Genomic DNA, 15686 nt, shown 5'->3' with positions numbered 1-15686 from the left:
CTGTGAAGTAGAATCCAGCAGTATTGGAATTGAGTGTTGCGACACGGATGCGGACCCTTCTGACATTTGAGAGGGTGCCACCCGCTTCAGAGACTCTTGTCAGATGTCTTCCACTAGTGACTGAGTCACCTTTCTCTGAGCCGGAGGAGGCCAAGATACCTGGGCCGAATTGGCAAAAATTGCAGGAATGGTGCCTGCTCAAACTGCACCTGAAAACTACCCAATGAATAGCAAAGCAGACCTATGGGGCCAGCAGGTGCATCTGGTAGAGTAATCATCCTGCTAAAAATCTTGTACACAGCATTGGGAAAGTTCGGAGGGTTGGCCCCTGTAGCAAGATGGATACTCCTGCCCCTGTCGAGGAGGCATAGGCAGTGGTGGAGCTTGACGGGGTACTGGATCCACCCCCGACTCTGGTTTGGGGCACCCAGTCAGAGTCGAAGGACTTGGACTTGAGGGCGATGCTGCAACGGCCACTGGAGATGGGGCTGGAGACACCTCACCTCAATCTTCATGAGTCTTCGAACATGGGCGCACCAACCTGGGCTAGGCATCTCCTGGAGATCGACGCCAGGAACTATAACGCTGCATCTTTTTGGGCTTCCTCTTCGATGACTTCGAAGAATGGGGAGACAGCAACTCCGACCGAGGACAAGACTTCCGATGTCCTCTCTTCTCCTTCCTTGCCTTGGCCCTGAAGAGTTTCACCTCCCTATCCTTTAGCACCTTTGGATTCATTTTTTGACATGATGAACAGGCGTCGATGTCTTGGACCGAACTTAGGCACCAAACACAATCTTCAGGAGGTTCAATGTTCACCATCTGACCCTCATATTCCCTGCAGGGCTTGAACCCAGCCTTCCTTAGAGGGGACCATTTTCCTGCAACTACTACACTATGGACAGCCTATGAAAAAATTATTACGTCAGCATGCCCAGTTCAGCTGTAGGTGTGGTTAAAGGTTCCTATAGGAATTAACATTACAAACACAACCTTATTTCACGTCCAAAATTCCTGGTCCAGACTGCAAGGATCACCCTCAAACAATCCATAAAAATAAGACCCTCCTTGACACTTTTTGGGGGAACATTTCATGCAGATTGGTCAAACGACTTCAAAGTTATAGCCACGTCTAAATATGATTTTCTTATGGCAACTAGGTCCTAACCTAACTATATATAAATATATATGCATACGTACATATATAAATATATGTATGTAGATATATATATAAATATATATATATATTTTCTTTATAGATAAATGCACTTGAGAAATATCTGGAGTAGGCAATTTTAATAATATATGAATGGAATACATTGATGAAAACTGAAAGTTTAAAAGGCTTAGGAGGCACATATTTTGGGAAGCATTATTGTGCAGTAGAAATGGATCCAGAAAACTAATGGGGAATTTTGAGTTAACTATTTTGTTGTATATTTTGACAAGATTGACCATTGAGGAATTAATCATGAATTGATATGAAAAGCCATCATTATCTTGATACAGAAATGAAACAAGGTAGTTTTAACAAGAAGAGCATATTAGGATATAAAAAGAGTATGGAATGATATCAGGTTTACTGTGCAGTCATAATAATTTCATTGTATGTTGATTATTGGTATGCAGAAAATACTTGCCCATTCAGGACTTGATAATGCAGCAATGAAATAACTGATATTCAAGTTGATTTATAGAACTAGCCTTCTAAGTAACGTAATGAAGTCAATGAATTAGAAAATTCAGATGGGTATAGAATCATGTATCTGACATTAATTGTAGAGTAATGCTTACAAATGAATAATAATTTATAGGCAATATAGGCACATCTGAACCATTCAAAGATGGCAGACACAGAGATTCTGTGGAAAAGTACGTTTTCCCCTTTGTCTATCTGACTGAACTGCTTCCTTTCTTTGGGTTTACAAGCAATCATGTTTTGAATATGGAGATTTTTGTTGACCCCACCAACACTGAGGAAGGCGTGAAGCCGAAACGCATCTGTCCAGTATAGTAGTTGTTTGGCGAATACATTTATAAACTTTTCCAGGGTACGCCTCGTTTGTGACCGTGGAGTGGAGGTCATTGTTTGGAATATATATATATATATATATATATATATATATATATATATATATATATATATATATATATATGTATATTATCTACTGGCGTCCGCCAGTAGATAGTTATAGTTAGGACCTATTATCCATAGGAAAACCGCACCATTCTATTGCCAATAACTTTGGTGTAGATTGATGAATCTTCTTGAAATTCTTCAGACTTTTGGCCAGCTCAGTTCCGCTCCTTCCCTGAAAATCTGGGGGGTGATTGGTCAAGCGAGGGCCAAGAAAAAAGGGGGGTCCCAAAATGTGTTTTCCCCATGCAATTTCCCATAGGACATTTAGCCACGGCTACAGCCCGAACGGCTGAACGGAATTACACCAACTTTGGCAGAGAGGTAGTTCTCAGTTCCGACTTGTGCCTTTGGCCTATCTGATGTCAATCTGTTCAGTAGTTTTTTTTATAATTCTTTTTATTGAAACAAGGCATCAGCAAAGTACACAATACGGAAGAATCACATTATAATCTGCAATACATTTTTAGAGGGGGGGTGAAGAACAAGATTACATAATAGTCAAAAAACTTCACGGGGATGAGGGAACATCAAAAACAGAATCTCTAGGTGGTGCACAAATCCCTCCTCTATACCCGTTCCACTGATCCCAGATTAATGCCCATTTTCGGGGATGTCCCCTCGCCACATACACTGTTTTTTATCGAAACATACTCCAGTCCAGGTCCTTTTCCCAGTTCTCCAGGGTGGACGGCGAGTCCGAACCCCACTTCTGGGCGATATTTCTTTTCGCTATCATATAGCCCAGTATGTTCAGTAGTTTTTGAGAAAATTGCAGTTAAAGTAATTTATATATGTATGGGTGCGGAGGATCCGTGGATTGTGCGAGGATTGGCCTTGTAGGATAAGCGCACCATCCCGATCACGTGCTCAATTCTAATTGGCTGTCAAGCGGTTGTAAACATTCGAAACCAGGAACTGTTGGCAGCCATTTTGTGCCTCGGTAGAAGTGAGGCTGAGGAAGTCAGTAAAATATGTGTGCAAACCACGCCAATGGGGCAGGGTAGACATACCCTGACCCCTTAGGCCTGCTCAGGGCCCCAATTTTTTTTTAAAAATAAAAATCGCGGGATCTGCGGATCCTACGCGCATCCCGTGATATTGAAAAAAAAAGAAATGCGGTCTCCTGCGGGAAATATGTTAATTTGCCCCGGGGGGCCAAATCCCGAGGGCATTGTTGAAAAAATTAGTGTGGGGGGGTCCCAATCCTGCCCACACTGCCCCGGGGACCGCCAACCCGCGGGACTCTAATTTAATATATGCGGGGGGGGGGGCCGTGAGCCCCCCGCATATATTAAATTAGAGCCCCGGGTACCGCCACCCCTGGGGCTTCTTCAAAATGGATGAGGGGGCTCTCAGGCCCCGCATCCCCGGGGACCACCACCCCCGGGGCTTGATTATAATGTATGTGATGGGGCTCACGGGCCCCCTGCAGCCCTGGGGACCGCCACCCCCCGGGGCTTGAAACAAATGGGTGAGGGGACTCTCAGGCCCCACCAGCCCCGGGGACCGCCACCCCCTGGGGCTTAAGAAAATTGGGTGGGGGGCTCTGAGGCCCCCAACCCCGGGGACTGCCACCCCCGGGGCTTCTAAAGAATGTGGGAGGGGGGCTGTGCGGCCCCCTCCTGGAGCCCTTGATGGCCCTGGGGACCACCACCCCCCAGGGCCAGCTCTTGCTGTGTCCCCGGGTGCCCACCCCCGGGACACTGCTGTTTGCAATGACAGGGCTCCCACCCTGCCATTGCAAACTGCTTTGCTTCATTGAAGCGAGAGCAGGGAAACCTGCTCTCGCTTTATGAAGCAAAGCAGATTGCTTTTCCATATGGGGAGCAGCATGTTAGCTGCTCCCCATATGGAAAAGCAATGCCGGCTCCCGCAGGAGGCGGGGTGCCGGCGGGACGGAGTGGGCCAGCCACGGGGGATGGGGTCCCCGGGGCTACAAGAGGCCCGGGAGGGGGGCCACGTGGCACCCCTCCCCCATAAAACAAATTAAAAAAGAATGGCCGGCCCCGGGGGATGGGGTCCCCGGGGCCTTAAGTGGCCTGAGGAGTGGGGCTATGCAGCCCCCCTCCATAAAAATATCTGAAAATGTGGCCATGCCCCGGGGGATGGGGTCCCCGGGGCCCAGAATTGGTCACGGGAGGGGGGCCACGTGGCCCCCTTCCCTTAAATATTTTTTTAAATTGTAATTTGGGGGGGGGGGGGTGAGGCCCTGGGGGATGGGGTCCCCAGGGCCCCAAAAAAGAAAAAGGAAGGGGGGCTACACAGCCCCCCTTCACAATTTTTTTTCTTCTTTAAAATGGGATCGGGTCGGAGGCCACGCCCCCTTCATGCACCACTCTGCAAACGCGCACCTGGTGCGTTTGCAGAGGTGGAACAAATTCCCCTTCAATACTGGGCGTCCCTGGGGGCCAACTAGCCCACCAGGTACCTCCAGTATGTGCCAAGAATCTGTGTTGTAGAGTGGTATTCTGAGGCCACACCCCTTTTTACACCTTTCTGCAATATGGGGAGCAGCATGTTAGCTGCTCCCCATATGGAAAAGCAATGCCGGCTCCCGCAGGAGGCGGGGTGCCGGCGGGACCGCGGGGGCGATTGGGGACCCCCACGCTCCCCAACGGAGTGGGCCAGCCACGGGGGAATGGGGTCCCCGGGGCTACAAGAGGCCCAGGAGGGGGGCCACACGGCCCCCTTCCTCCATAACTTTTTTTTAAAAAAGAATGGCTGGCCCAGGGGGATGGGGTCCCCGGGGCCTTAAGTGGCCTGAGGAGGGGGGCTATGCAGCCCCCCTCCATAAAAATATCTGAAAATGTGGCCATGCCTCGGGGGATGGGGTCCCCGGGTCCCGGAATTGGCCACAGGAGGGGGGCCACGCAGCCCCCTTCCCATGAATATTTTTTTTAATTGTAATTGGGGGTGAGGGCCTGGGGGATGGGGTCCCCAGGGCCCCAAAAAAGAAAAGGGAAGGGGGGCTACACAGCCCCCCTTCACAAAATAAAACAAAAAAATTAAAAACGGGATCGGGTAGGAGGCCACGCCCCCTTCATGCACCACTCTGCAAACGGGCCCCTGGTGCGTTTGCAGAGGGGGAACAAATTCCCCTTGAATATTGGGGGTCCCTGGGGGCCAACTAGCCCACCAGGTGCCTCCAGTATGCGCCAGGGAGCTGCGTTGCAGTGGTGTTCTGAGGCCATGCCCCTTTTTACACCTCTCTGCAACGCATCTCTGTTGCGCTTACTGGCGGTAGCTGGTGGGCTAGTTGCACCCCAGGGACCCTCAGTGTTCAAGGGGAGTTAATCTCCCAACTTAAAACGTGCCACGGGGCACGTTTGCACAGTGGTGAAGGGAGGGGCCTGAGTTCACATGTGTGCAAACACGCCCTGTGACACGATTTAAGTTGGAGAATTAATTCCTTGTCAATACTGAGGGTCCCTGGGGGCCAATTAGCCCACCAGCTACCTCCAGTAAGCGCCACGGAGCTGCGTTGCAGAGTGTTGTAAAAAGGGACATGGCCTCTGAACACCTCTCTGCAACGCAGCCTCCTGGCGCATACTGGAGGTACCTGGTGGACTAGTTGGCACCCAGGGGACCTCAGGATTCAAGGACACTTAATCCCGCAACTTAAAATGTGCCACAGGGCGTGTTTGCACACATGTCACTTCAGGCCCGCCCCCTTCCTTCACCATCGTACAAATATTCCTCTAAAATCAGCCGAAGAACGAATTCCAATTTACTCCCCTGTTATCAGGAGAGAACCCAGTGCGGCATCTTTTAGCCCAGCACTGACCCTGAAAAGTAATTCTAAGCATACTTACAGTAACTTGTTTTTCCTTCCATAGGAATACATTGTGTGGTTTTCAGCAGAAAAGTGTCTACGTGTTAATTTTTGAAAAGTACAAATATTCCTCTAAAATCAGTCGAACTACGAATTCCGATTTACTCACCTGTCAGGAGTGACCTCAGTGCTGCTTCGTTTAGCCCAGCACTGACCCTGAAAAGTAATTTTAACCATACTTACCAGTAACTTGTATTTCCTTCCATAGGAGTCCATTGTCTGGTTTTCACCAGAAAAGTTTCTAAGTGTCTATTTTCACAAACTACAAATATTCCTACAAAATCGCCCGTATGACTTAAACGCATTCTTTCAACTGTTTACAGGAGATGCACCAGTGCTGGATCCAGGATACACCACTGAGTAAGAAAAAGTAACGATAACACTACTTACAAGCTAAGTGAATTTCCTTCTGTAGGGGAACATTGAGTGGTTTCACTTGAAAATTCTTCTAAGTGTAGAGTTTTGGAACTTTAAAATATTCACCTAACATCAGCCGAACAATGAATTCTGATTTACTCACCTGTTATCAGCAGAGACCTCAGTGCTGCATCTTTGAGCCCAGCACTGATCCTGAAAAGTAATTCTAATCATACTTTCCAGTAACTTGAATTTCCTTCGATAGGCTATCATTGACTGGTTTCACTTGGAAATTCTTCTAAGTGTGGAGTTTTTTTTTTTCAGAACAAAGTAAGTGTGGAGTTTTTGAACTTTATAAAATTCCTATAAAATCAGCAGAACTACGAATTCCGATTTACTCACCTGTTATCAGGAGAGAACCCAGTGCTGCTTCTTAAAGCCCAGTACTGATCCTGAAAAGTAATTCTAACCGTACTTACCAGTAACTTGTATTTTCTTCCATAGGAATCCATTGTCTGGTTTTCACCAGAAAAGTTTCTAAGTGTCTATTTTAACAAACTAAAAATATTCCTTAAAAATCACCTTTATGACTTAAACGCATTCTTTCAACTGTTTACAGGAGATGCAGCAATGCTGGATCCAGGATCTACCACTGAGTGAAAAAGTAACGATCACACTACTTACCTGCTATGTGAATTTCCTTCCATAGGGTAACATTGAGTGGTTTTACTTGGAAATTCTTTTAAGTGGGGAGTTTTGGAACTTTAAAAAAATCCTCTAAAATCAGCCGAACTACGAATTCTGATTTACTCACCAGTTATCAGGAGAGACCTCAGTGCTGCATCTTTCAGCCCCCTACTGATCCTGAAAAATAAATTCTAACTGTACTTACAGTAACTTGAATTTCCTTCCATAGGCTAACATTGACTGGTTTCACTTGGAAATTCTTCTAAGTGTGTAGTTTTGGAACTTTAAAAATTCCTCTAAAATCAGCCGAACTACGAATTTCGATTTACTCACTTTTTATCAGGAGAGACCTCAGTGTTGCATCTTTCAGACCACTACTGATCCTGAAAAGTAATTCTAACTGTACTTACAGTAACTTGAATTTCCTTCCATAGGATATCATTGCCTGCTATATAAAATATATATAAATAAAAAAATATATAAAATAAAAAAAAACAAATATTACAATTTCAATATTTTTAAAAACATTTTTTTCCCAATTTATATAAAAAATATGTAATGCAATTTAAAAAATAAAATATCTAAAAATAAATAGTTTAAAACAATGTAGTAAATCAGTATAAAAAAAATATAACAATTGGGGGACGTGGCCAGCCAGGCACCATGGCGGACGCGACTTTGTAGAGCTCCGACAGCGGGGTCCTGAATTCTCCTAAAGTTATCCTTCAAGTGTGTTTAAAGTTCCCCTGCACCGGGCGGCACAGACGCAGGACTGGCTGGGGGCCTCGCTGGTGTGAAAATCGGCAGGCGTAGAGGCGGCGGCGGCGGCGGCGGGGGAGCAGCCATCGGACGGTGGTGCAGCGGGGGATAACAGAAGGCGAAAAACCAGCCCCGGGATCTGCCAACGGGACAAAGCCTAGCGCAGAGCCGGAGGGGGAGACGTAGGAGTCTGTGCCCGGATTGGAGCCCTGGACCCCTGCGGAGAGCTCCGGAACGAGGCGGCGGCGGATTCTGAGTGAGTGCGGAGCTGCTGGGTGGCGCTTACGGAGACGGAGAGGAGGCCCCGAACACAGGGTCTGGAGTGACGGCAGGCGAAGCGGCAGGCCCTGGGGTGTCTGGAGCTGGCCGTGACACGGCGAGGCGGCCCAGAACAGTGGTAAGGCGCGGAGGGGGGGGCCCTACCTAGCGCACCCGCTTGTGGACAACAGAGGAGAAGAGCCGGCCCTGGCCCAGTGCAGTCATATAGCGCAGCCTGTGGAGCGCGCTTCCCGGCGCTGAGCATCCTGAGACTTAAGGAGCGCTGCAACTGGCTCATAGCGTGCCGCGAAGCCCAAGGCGGCACCTGAAATTAGACAGTGCCTGTAGGCCGGAGTGTGGGCTGCTGACCGACGCCACTAGCGGTGAGAGCCTCCGCCCGCTGGGACACAGGGATAACGGTCATCACATGCTGCGAGAGGTGGGGCTGGCCGCAGAGGCTCCGGTCAGTGGAACAGAGCCTGGGAGACGCTGCGAGTCAGCAAGACTGTGGATCGTGAGGTGAGGAGGGCAAGTCAGGACACGGAGCTCGGGGATAGGGCGCCATTTTGCACCAGCCACCATCTTGTCCCTTCCTGCGAGGCCTACGCACCTGGGCTGTGCCTGACACCTCCCCCTCCTGCTGCTATTACTGGACACTGAGGCCACGACTGTAAGGAGAGGAGGTTGGAGCCCACCCTCCCCTGCCCTCTGGACTGTGAGCGCCAAGAAGCACCCGGGGGAAGGTCACTGCCTACACACCCAGGGACTGGTGGGAGAGGGCTCGCGTAGGAGCCTAGCAGCCGGACTGTCCTAGAAGCCTGGGTGGTGGCTCCCGGAAGCCCAGCACAACTGACGCCCTCCTAGCTAGAGTGCAACATTGATAAGGCAAGATTGCTGTCTATACTCACTGGCCCTAACGGGTAAGGGTGCATAAAGGAGCCTGGGAGTAGGGCCGCGCGGCAAACTGTCCCTGGACGACTAGGCGGGGGCCCCTGGGACCCACCTCAACACAGCCGGTGCCCTTTTGGCTGGCTCGCAGGGCCGATAGACTGACTGCTAGAAACAAGAGCCCATCCCTTACCCCTCGACGCCGCTCGGAAGCCCGCACCCAGACGGGTTGATGCCCACGGCGCAGCAAATCGTAATGGGCAGGCTTCGGGACAAAACGCAGACGAGGCAACATGACGCGAGTGGCCCCGACCTCCCACAAGAGCAGAGACGGATGGCCATGGAACCTGCAGCTACTCTAGCGGCCAAAATGGACACTGTTCTAGCAGCGGTGGAACGCATCGGGACGACTCTGGAACAAACTAAGTCGTCCTTAGAGGGGCGGATTGATAAAGTCATATCGGACTTCACGCTGTTACATGTTGACCACCGCAAATTGTCAGAGTCAGTTGCGGAGCAACGAAAGGCGGTCCAGGAACTGCAACCTGTGGTGCGCAGCCATGCCTCAGCCCTACAGGACCTGATCGATAGAGTCCATGCACTAGAAGACCGCGCCGAGGACGCGGTAGGATGCTCTCGGCGCAATAATGTCCGCGTAGTAGGCCTGCCAGAAGGAGAAGAAGGGACAGAACCTGAAAGATACACGGAGACCTGGCTGCGAACAATTCTACCGGTAGGAGCACTATCCCCGCACTTTGTGGTGGAAAGGGCACACAGGGTGCCGGCGCAAGCCCAGAGGCCGGGAGCCAGACCCCGCCCGTTTCTCTTCAAGCTCCTTAACTACAGGGACCGAGATACGGTGCTCAGAGAAACCCAGAAGATGAGTGACCTTCAGGTAGGCAACAGTCACGTGATGCTTTTCCCGGACTACACAGCAGCCGTACAAAAGAGACGTGGCTCCTATATGGCAGTGAAGAAACAGCTGCGGGACCTGGGCCTGCCCTATTCATTGCTGTTCCCCTAACGTCTGCGTGTGGTCACTGGGGAGGGCACCCGCTTCTTTGAGGCTCCGTCGGACGTCTGGGACTGGCTAGAGGAGACAGGGCAGTGGACGAGAACGCGACCGACGGGCACAGAAGATGGCGGATGGCAAGAACGATCCAGGAGGAGGAGGAGGAAGAGAGGGGCGAGGAGAGGAGCAGGCCTAGGACAGACGACGCCCAGCCCGGAGAAGATGCGGTAGGAGCGGCAGGAGGCGTTGGAGGCGGAGGCCCGGACCATAGGCCTCAGAGCGGAACTGGAGCTAGTGGATCTTCCTCGCCGTCCACAGTAATGTCGGAGGACACCATACTGCCTGTGGTGACACCACAAACAGCGGACTACATAATGTGACTGTGGCGGACCTGAAATAGACTGCTGTATTGCCTGTGCCCAGTGCAAGGCCACTTGTATCCTTTATATGCCAAATTTAGAATGCTGATAAACACCACTGCCGGCTCTAGAGCCACGCGTTTGCGCAAACCTAGAGCTAGGGGCCACTAGCGCGGCGCAGGTACACAGCGACGCCCCACTCTAAGACACAAGTTTAATCACTACTGTGCGGGGTGGCCCACATAGGCAGCTCGCACCAGCCCAGTACGCTACATTGTCCGAGACCAATCACACACACCACAGCAGCGCTTAGGGCCCTGGATGAGGGAGTAACCTGATGCCATCACTGACTGTGCGTTTCCCACACGCACGTACATTGCGGTCACGACACATTAAGCAGTAGACACGTTGCCTAATCTGGACGCATTCCCCGTTGGGAGTGCGCCCATAAAGTTACAATGTTAGTTCTGGTTTACATGTTTCAAGAGCGGCACTTAGAGATCCTCACCCGAGAGCCCACCCATTGGCCCCACACGCTACACCCCCTGACTCTCTGGGTGGTCACAACGCAACACAATACATGGCGTGCACCAACATCATGATCTGGAACATCCGCGGCATGCACACCCCGTCACGTCGGTACTCTGTTTTCGCATATATGCAGTGCCACCAGGTGGGGATTGCGCTTCTTCAGGAGACGCACATGTCCCGAGTGGAACTGGAGAGGCTTCACAGGCGATGGAGGGGGCAGCTTCATGGCACAACCTATTCATCGCACGCGCGAGGCACACTGATATGGGTGAGGGCAGGAGTTCCCTTTGAATGCACTGACACACAGGTAGACCCAGAGGGGAGGTACTCCTTCGCGAGGGGGGGCTTAATGGACAGGAGATACTGCTGGGTTCTATTTACGCCCCCAATACGGCGCAACCTGCCTTCCTAGCGTCCTTAAACCACATCCTTCAACGGTATGCGGGCCTCCCCTGGCTCTTAGGCGGGGACTACAATATGGTACTGGACACGCAGATTGACCGCTCTTTCCCGCCCCTTCAGGCAGTGGCAGCGACCTCGGCGGCGCAGGCCCTCAGAGACTGGTTAGCGCACTGGGACATCCACAACCTATGGCGTGCGCAGCACCCTACAAACAAAATATACTCATATTACTTGGGGGTGCACAGACTCCATGTCCGTCTGGACAGAATAGTAGGCTCCCAGACCCTGCTCCCGCTTCTGACCAAGTCGGAGTACCTAGGTAGGACGCACTCAGACCACAACCCCTTGTGGTTCCAGATTAGCTGGGCGGCAGACAGACCCCCGGTGCCCACTTGGCGACTTCAGCCGGCTGCGCTGGAAGATGCGGAATTTAGGTCTTCATTGGGCACTGCCATCTCATCCTTCTTTGATGAGAATGAGGATACAGCGAGCGACCCTATGGTGGAATGGGATGCTCACAAGGCGACTATCCGGGGGCATTGTATAGGGACCACATGGAACATCCGCGCGCAGGTGTCCCGTCCCTGGCCAGCATAGAGTCTGAGCTCCTGCAGTATGAGCGAGAGGGGGAAGGAACGGGAAGGCATGCGCTACGACTTGGGGAGCTCCGCGGTGAGCATGTGGTCCTACTTGAGCGACTGCGGTGCCATAATTACGCAGCGCATACTGCCAAGACGCACGCGAAGGCGGATAGAGCTGGCCGATTTCTGGCCTGGCTGATACAGGTCACGGAGCGTAATGAACCTGAAAAATGTCCGCTTGGGGGACGGGACAGTGGTGTATACGCAGCGTGAAATTCACCAGGCGCTAACCGATCACTACCGGGACCTGTATAGAGCTCGAGGTACTGGTCAGGAACATGCGGTGATTGAATTTCTGGAAGCGATCGCGCTGCCTACTGCCACAGAAGCCCAGAGGGCAGAACTAGATGCCCCGCTCACGTTAGATGAGGTGGGAGATGCGGTCCAGGCGCTGGCGACGGGAAAAACGCCGGCGCCTGACGGCCTGCCAGCCGAATACTACAAAGCAAATAGGGACATCCTAGCGCCTCAGCTCCTTCAGATGTATAGGGCATCAATGGACGAGGACCGCCTTCCGTCCTCTCTACGAGTAGCGTTTTTGGTGTCGCTGCCTAAGCCCGACAGAGACCCCATGTCCCTGAGCTCTTATCGCCCTTTGGTGATGCTTAACACTGATTATAAGATACTGGCCAAAATACTTGCAGGGCGTCTGGCGCCGATAGTGCCGCATTTAGTTCACCCGGACCAAAATGGTTTCGTACCAGCGAGGTCCACATCTCTGAACCTCAGGAGGTATTTCCGAGTAGCGATGGAGGCGGCGGCGGTCTGGCTCAGGGCGGGGTGCCTTGTGCTGGACTTAGAAAGGGCCTTTGATTGCCTTGAGTGGGGCTATCTGCTAGCGGTGCTGGAGGCATATGAACTGGAAGGAAACTTCCTGCAAATGGTGGGACTTCTGCATAGGAACCCTGTGGTTCGCGTCCGATTGGGGCCGTACATCTCGGAAGAAGTGGCGGTGGGCAGGGGCACCAGGCAGGGGTGTCCTCTGTCACCGCTACTCTTCGCGCTAGCCATAGAGCCCTTAGCCGCGGCCATGAGACAGCTCCTGGAGGATGGAATCCCGCTAGGAGATGGCGTACATCAAGTATCTTTATACGCAGATGACCTGTTGGTCTTTGTCAGAGACGTGAACCACATGCCGGAGCAGCTGGCCCCACTACTGAACCGCTTTGCCGGTCTCTCGGGGCTCCGAGTTAATGCAGGCAAGTCATGCCTCTATGCCTTCAACAGCGAGGTGGCTGACCCGGAGCATAGCCTGCAGGGCACGAGAGTCCAGTGGCGAGCGGACACGTTTAAATACCTGGGCATACAGATCTACGGCCGGCCGGCAGACCTGATGGATGGGAATCTGGGTAGAGCGGTGACGGCCCTCAAGGCACAGATAGACTTTTGGTCTACGCTCCCCCTGACGCCCACAGGCAGAGTGGCCCAGGCCAAAATGGTGATGCTCCCTCGCCTTCTATACTACTTTGCGAATCTGTCCTTGTTTGTGCCTGCACCTTTCTTCTCCAAACTTAACAGGATAGTGCGCGACTTTATCTGGGGCGCATCCCGACACCGCCTGGCCCTCGGGAAACTGTTCCTACCCACAGACAAAAGTGGCCTAGCCGCCCCCTGCTTCGAGCACTACTATCTGGCAGCGCAGATCCAGTGGATTGCCGCTGGTTAGCGGACAGGGGGAGGGAGGACACTGCCACGAGCGAGCCACCATACTCTGGAGAGGATCACTGCGCTATTCCACCCGTTGGCGGCCAGGGCACGCCCCACCCCGCTGCTGCTAGAGGTGGTGTACAAGTGCTTCCGCAGGGCACTGTACCTCACAAGGAAGATACTTCCATACGTGCCGGCGGTGCCGCTGCAGGGCTCGCCAGGGGGCGAGGGTGTACTCACGCGTCACATGCTGGAGCAGTGGCAGGAGGCGGATGTCCAGACGTTGGGCGACTTGTACCAGGACGGAGCCTTGATCCCCTATGAGTCGCTGGTCGCAGAGGCTAGACTCCCTCCCGGGGGGTTCCTAAGGCACAGATTCCTCACGGCCCGGATGGCGGCTGGATGGGGCGAAATTGCGGAGGAGCTGGAACAGCACTTGACGGTGCAATACCTGCATGTCATGGGCAGGGGCAGACACCTGATTAAATGGTTTGCCGCATCTCTGCGGATACATACGGAGCTGGATCTGACCCCGCTCCGCGGAAAGTGGGAGCGTGATATGGGACGCACGCTAGCGGACAAAGAATGGGAGAAGATACTTAAAAGCCCGGTACGCATCCCCAGAAACGTGCGCTTTCGCCAGATCCAGGTATATATAGTTCACAGGGCCTATCTCACCCCCAGCTTAATAAATAAATACTTTCACAGGGCGGATGCATCTTGCCCCGGGGTGGCGAGCTGGATGCGGATCTACTTCACCTCCTGTGGCACTGCCCAGGGCTTGGCACCTACTGGAGAGACATCAGTGTCCTGCTCACACAATGCACTGGCCGCACAATCCCCTGTAACTGGCCTGAATTTCTCTTGCATCACTTCAAGCGGTCGCCTAAGGACAAAGCGTCGTCCCGCTTCATGGATCTGGGGATGGTAACAGCGGTGCGGCTCCTCACAAAAAGATGGAAGGCTAGTGACTCGCCCAATGTGCAGGCATGGACCTTGTCCCTCCTGTCGTGGGCCCGAGCAGAGTGGACTGCCATTAGGAGAGAGGAAACGGTGGGGCTCCGCAGGGAGCCCATGGCGGAGTGCTGGGAGGGCATGCTTAACGCTCTGCAGGCGGCAGGGGCTACTGTGGCTGAGAGGGCGTAGAGGGACACAGTAGACATGGTGGATAGTAGAGGAGAGGGGTGCGCGGCGAACGACACCACTGACACACAGGATGGCGCCCAGTATGGGACTGTGGCGAGGGTGCTATAGGATTGGAAATACACACAAATGATTAGGGGGAGCGGGGACAAACAGCATGGAAAAGAGGGAGAGGGAGGCGGGCCTTGGGAATGAGACTGAAGGGGAATTTTGTACTGAATCCTGGTGATAATGCCGTTTTTTGATGTTCTTGTTTACTTGCAAAAGTTTTGGTTGCACCTGAGTTACGTGCGTACGACTTGTCTATACATGTGGAAGTGGGACACACGGACTCTTGTATACTGCGGACATGCCTGGGTTCCCAAGACTTTGTCGCATGCCATATAGAAGTGACTGTAGCAGCGCCTTATTGGCTCACCGCACTGCCAGCGCCCTGGCACCCAGGCAAGGTTGAAGAATTAGCTAAATGTAAATGGTGTACCCAATGCAATGTTGAAAATGAAAAATGGCAATAAACAGAGTTGACAAAAAAAATAATATAACAATGAATACATTTAAAAATTATCATTTACAAAACCATAGGTTTCAGCCACGTTATAGTTAGGAATTAGCATTTAAAAAACCTTAGAAATTCACTGAAAAAAACATAGGTTTTAGCCACGTTATAGTTAGGAATTAGCATTTGAAAAACCTTAGAAATTCACTGAAAAAAACCATACGTTTCACACATGTTATAGTTAGCTGGACATTTCACTCATATAAAACCATTGAAATTCCCCCGTTATAGTTAGTTCAGTTAACTATAACTCGCGCGCCTGCAATCCACTGCTGATGACGTCACATATTACATCACTCATGACATGGTCAGTGACATCACTCATGACATCACTGAAGACATCTCAAATGACATCACTGATGACATCATCCTTGTGAAAGAGTGGCAGACCTCCTCTCACCCTAATATAACCTTTGATACACACATTGAAAAATAGAAACTAAAATGTTCAAAACAATGGAGATACCAATACCA

The sequence above is a fragment of the Lissotriton helveticus genome, chromosome 10, assembly GCF_964261635.1.
Source record: "Lissotriton helveticus chromosome 10, aLisHel1.1, whole genome shotgun sequence".
Taxonomy (NCBI): Eukaryota; Metazoa; Chordata; class Amphibia; order Caudata; family Salamandridae; genus Lissotriton; species Lissotriton helveticus.
The sequence above is the reverse complement of the archived record's forward strand: the minus strand, read 5'-3'. Positions refer to the sequence as shown.